Source organism: Triticum dicoccoides, chromosome 4B (assembly GCF_002162155.2).
Source record: "Triticum dicoccoides isolate Atlit2015 ecotype Zavitan chromosome 4B, WEW_v2.0, whole genome shotgun sequence".
Taxonomy (NCBI): Eukaryota; Viridiplantae; Streptophyta; class Magnoliopsida; order Poales; family Poaceae; genus Triticum; species Triticum dicoccoides.
The window spans coordinates 194910382-194916015 of NC_041387.1; the positions used below are offsets into that span (position 1 = coordinate 194910382).

The 5634-nt window shown below is 48.2% G+C and overlaps 1 pseudogene; it reads right to left on the reverse strand.

Annotated features, from left to right (window-relative positions):
* Window positions 1-1560: 1560 nt before the first annotated feature.
* On the reverse strand, window positions 1561-4087 carry LOC119293537 (annotated as a pseudogene).
* Window positions 4088-5634: the final 1547 nt, after the last annotated feature.

Genomic DNA, 5634 nt, shown 5'->3' on the forward strand with positions numbered 1-5634 from the left:
ACCTTAGGTGTGGACGTTCCTTTTAGCGTCCATGAAATGATCGTACCAATCTTGATTGCACTTTCACCGTTGCGAACGCACAGATGGAAGAGAGGAGAGATTTCTGTTTGCATATAGATGGTGTCAACTTGCTTCTTTTTGTCCACCGACCTTTCATTATCAGTGCCCGTAATCGTTGGATAAGAGAAAGTAACTGTTTGGACTGGTGTAATGCGATAAAGTTGGGAGTTGGGTTGAAGATGGAGTTTAAAAGAAAAAAATGTATTAATGGTGACCGTTGGCGGGCGGTGGTTGAAATTGAATTGTTAGTGGATACAAAAAGAATAATATACCAGTTTTGTTGCACGGCAGTCGTCTGAAATTCAAATTTGGCCAGTCGATTCAGTGGAGAGGAAGTAGCAACCGCGGAGGAGCACCGAGGCTACCGGCGGAGGCAGCAGGAGCCGCGGCGGAGTAGCCTCCTCGTCTATCTTAGGGGTGCAGCGGATGCAGGGGGAGCATCAACCTCCTTGTCTATCTTAGGGGTGGCGTGGGGTGCAGGTTCACCGGCGTCGGAATTGGAGGTCTGCCGGGGTTAGAAGGAAGATCTTGGGTGGCGGCAAGCTTGATGGTGGGGGGAGGTTTAGGGGAGGGTGGGACGGCGAGGCGGTCACGAGAGCGCCGCCGGCAGAAAAAGGTGGTTAGGCCGTCGGTGGCTCGGCGTTTCGAGGTTGAAGACGACGGCTGGAGGTTGAATACGCTCATTTGGATGTTCATTCTTCATCGGACTGCTCAAACCAGTCGATTGATCCAAATTGCATTTTCAATCGACTGGTTTCTAGCCAGTCCCATAATATACTGTCACTATTTATATCTATATATACCAATATTTTAAATAACGCGCTACAAAATATAGCGAGACCCTTCTCTAAATGCTACACAAGTTATAGCGTGCTATATTTCAAAATAGCGTTTGCAAAAGAAATCAAATATATCTAGAAATAAAGTATTTAAGCAACTAAATTTTTCATAGGAGCAAGCAATATATGCATAAGGGCCAAATCCAGCACATAAAAAGGAGTGAGAAAGGGATGAGAAGTGAGAACTAGGGTTAGCCGGTTAGGTCTCGTGGGAGAATCTGATAAAAGGAGTGATAAAGCTAGTGGTCGTGGATTGGTTTTGGCCTGCTCGGCTGTGCTTATTTCAGTTTTGCAAGCGTGTGTAGTGCGCTAATTACGCGATTAGCGTCGTAGCGTCCGATTTTTCCAAAACGTATTGTCTCTCTTCCAAATATGCTATAACCGCGTTATAACGGCGAAATAGCGTGCTATTTAAAATATTGATATATACCAATAGAAAAAGAAGAAGAAGTGGAGATCAAACAAATCTCACTCATTCAACCGCTTCTATCCAATGGTATAATTTGTTCCTGTGTTTACCGTAAAATTGTTAAACACTATAAACACGTTTTGCACCATCCACTAAGTACTATCATGCCTAAATCACTGCCATCATTAACCAAGTAATTATATCCTACCATTAAGTTGATAACATTCATATCTAGGCAGGAGTGTACGGGTAGCTGCAGGTTGTCCACTAAAAATTTGCGTGTGCAATAACCTTTTTATACTCCCTCCAATCCATTAATTTAGTAGAGTACTACAACTTTGTAGTACTAAATTAGCCACAATTAACATGGATTAGAAGGAGTAGATATGCTATAGGAAATGAACAGTCACCTAGTACAAAGAAAAACTGTGTGCAACGACTTTCATCCATGACGAGTAACTGTAAGGACAAAATAGACAGGTGTAGATATGATTCATCATCAGTTGTTCGTCCTCCCCGCTGGAGGAGACGAGCACTTGCCGTCTACTTTGCGGACGACGCCGTCGTTGCCGGCCAGCATGAGGTACTTGTCCTTCCTGGTGAGCATAGTGCAGCTGTATCCGAGCGCATCTCCAATCTTCTTCTGCACGAGATTGGCCATGTCGGCGCTCGGCACCTTCCCCTCCCTGACCACCGCCGTGCGCACCCGCTCCAGGAACTGCACCGTGTAGCACATCCTCGGGTTGACCATGTAGAAGAACGGGTCGAGGCACTTGAGCCCCCCCGGCCGTGGTGGGGTAGAACATGGCCGTCTCGACGGCGACACCCACGGGGACCACGTCGTCGCTGAGCTCCGCGAAAAGTGGACTGAACCGGAGCAGGTACGGCTCGCGGCAGGTGGTGCCCTCGGGGCAGACGACGACGAGGTCCCCCATCTCCAGGAGTCGGGCCATGGCACGTCCGTCGGCGTCGCGGTCTCGTGTCAGCCGCACGGTGCGGCCGATTGGTGAGATGAGCTCCGAGAGCCGGCTGAGGCTATACGACACGGCGCGCACCGGTCGGTCCAGCGCCACTGACACGTACACCGGGTCGAGGAGGGTGCGGTGGTTGCACACAAACAGCTGCCCGCGCCGGCAACCTCGCTCGACGCCAGCGGTCTGCAGCGGTGGCCCATCGCCGGCCTTGAGCCGCCATGACATGCCGGTGGCCGCCAGGATCGGCGTGGAATATCGATATGGCACGGTGAGCGCGACGGTGAGGCGGGCGGAGGCAAGTGCAACGCCGAAGGGCAGCCACATGAACATGGCGAGCGTGCTGCCAGCGGTTGGCCGGAACGCGAGACGGCCGTCATGGAACACCACGGCCTTGGGGTACTTGCTCCTCGGCAGCGCCTGCCATGTGGCCCTGTCGTCTCTTGTCGCGAGGTAGATATCCTGGACGTCGTACCCAGAGAGCAGAGTAAATGTGTCACGACTTACAAGTTTGTCATGTAGCATGTGTTGTATTGCGTGATGTCTTTGAGAAAGTGTCATATTTCAAAAGGTAAGCTCGTGACAAATGGTACAAACACCGACTCGTTCATCAAAATTATGAAAGGTGAGAGATTGACCAAACTATACTCCTACTATTCCCTCTGTCTCATAATATAAGATTTTTTTTGACACTGATGTAGTTTCAAAAGATGTCTTATATTATGGAATCGAGGAACGTACTTTATTGTTTAGTAAGACACGAACCGATCATGAGCAAAAGGTAGAAAAGCATGTGTAGGTAGGTGAAGGATTGCATGATAAGCACGGCACCAACTTATTCGACAGATGAAATGTGCATGCATACACGTACTACTCCGTACTTCGCATATTTCCATTTAGATTTCTTTTTGGGTGTAATTAACAGACACACAAACACATGTATATATAAAGAGTATGGTGTTGTTATTCTTTATATAGTGATTAGTTATTTTTTCCTGAGGAGTGATTGCCAAGAGAAAATACGCAGCTTGCTAGATGGAGATTTATGTTACACTACGTACCTTGCAAGAACGTGGAATAGGATGCAAGAGAAACTCTAACGACCCGCAGAATCCCAGAGCATCATCACCCTCTGCCATGATCTTCTTCTCCTCTTCCAACACCACCTCGCCTTCTTCCTCCATTAGTCCAGTGTAGAACCCCCACAGCACCTTCATCTCCTTTCCGACTACAGCCTCGGCGCCGAGGTAATCCCTCAGGAGCCCCTCCACCATCACTCTCGGCAACCACCTCGTCACGCACACTCTCCGCCCGCCAGCGGCGCCGCTCATCCTCATGGCCTCGAACCCTTCAGCCGCCATGTCCTTCATGAACCACTTGGGTAGCACGGCGCGGCCGGCACGGAACCGGCTTGCGCGCAGCCCGCAGAAGGCCACCATGGCCATCACCCTCACTGCCACATCGCTGGCGCGGCCCATGCTTAAGATGATTGGGTAGAGGAGGAGGAGTACGAGGCCTCGTACGTATCCTCCAGCCTCGAGAGCCACGAGCATAAAGTAGGGTAAGAGGGATGACGACGACGGGACGAGGAGCGCGGCGTCCACGTCGAGGACGAGGGTTCGCCCGGCGGCGATCTTCTCTGCCATGGGAGGATGTGAGGATCTGCCGAGGTGGTGCAGCGAGGAAGGGTGCGGTGACGATTCAGTTATGGCGGTGGCAGTGACCCGGCTGGAGATCGGAGGCCTAGTCCCGTGGAGGAGGAAGGAGAGCAGGGCGGAGAAGAGCTTCGGCTTCTTGGCCATGGTGGATAGATGCGCTAGCTTGTTATGGTGAGCAAGCTGCACCTAGCTTATATATAGGACGGGGGCAGTAACTATGCAGCTGGGAGCTACCTTAAGCTTGCCGGTTTTAGCAGATCTATGCAGCCACGGGCAGTAACTATCGGCGGTACGGGCAGCTTTTTCTAGTGCCTTCTCTTGCAACAAACTCACGCTAGCTACAGTAGCATAGCTAGAGAGAGTTGTATGCATGTCCTTCCGTGGGGTCTTTTTTGACTACTAGTGGACCTGTTACGCCAAATAACGTAGAGACCCGTTGAATCCATGTTCACATTAAAAAAGAATACTTATCAGTTAAGGAGGCCTTAATTAAGGTACATTCGCAAAAAAGAGAGGCTTTAAGGTAGTGCTTGTATCAATTTGTTTGTGTGTGTTTGAAAAAAGAGAGACTATTTTTGTGTCACTTAGACACATGTCCTTTTTTTAGGCATGACCGGTTTTAGTTGATATAAAACTGTTCTTTGTTTCAAAGAGCAACAACATGAGATTATGCCCAATCTTGCTTCATGTGCATGTTGCTGCCCTCCTTTCCCCTCTAATTTGGCTTGCTTTATCTTGTATGAAGTCGTATACTTTCAACTTTGTTCAACTTTGCAAAGTTATATCAAGTTCGCTTTCAAGTGTACTTGGCTACACCTGCAACATGATGCATATCTCTTCCGGTTTGAATATGTGAAGTTGTAAATCTGCTGATGTTTACTTCTTGTTTGTTGCAGACCCTTGATGTCACATTTGGCGGAAATGACTCCATTACCGTGGCAATAGTAGTATCACCCTTGTGGCGCATACTGTTGTATAGAGATGGATATTGTTCCCGGAGGGTGGTATTTCCTAGCCACTTGTCCTCCTAGAATCTAATTTCCGAGTCGTCCTTAATTGAGAAGGATCCATAGCCAAAGAAATATTTCTTCGTAGCCATTAGACCCGCCCAAAAATGGGGATCCCCGGGCTTCCAGTATACTTGGGATACCGCCTTGGAACCTACATATTTCCTCCTTCGGAGGGTTTGCCATACACCATCTTCTGTCAGTAATTTAAACAACCATTTACCGAGGAGGGCCCTATTCTTAACCTCAAGATCATGAATGCCCAACCTGCCTTGGTCTTTGGGACGGCAAACCACATTCCATTTAGCTAGTCAATATTTCCTTCTCTCGCTATCTCCTTGCCAAAAGAATATTTATTGGAAATAATCCAATCTATGTAAGACTCCTTTCGGTAACTGGAAGAAGGAAATCATATATAGTACCATATTACTTAGTACTAAATTTATGAGGACCAATATTCCACCCAGAGATAGCAGTTTACCTTTCTAACTGTTATGTCTTTTTTGCAGTCTCTCATCGACGTGTTTCCATTCAGCATTTGTGAGTCACCGATAATGTATCGGTATTCTCAAATATGTGATCGGAAACTGGCCCAACCCACATTCGAATAATTCAGCGTACATGTGGGCCTCGTTTTGAGCGTTGCCAAAGCAAAACAATTCACTTTTATGAAAATTGATCTTGAGACCC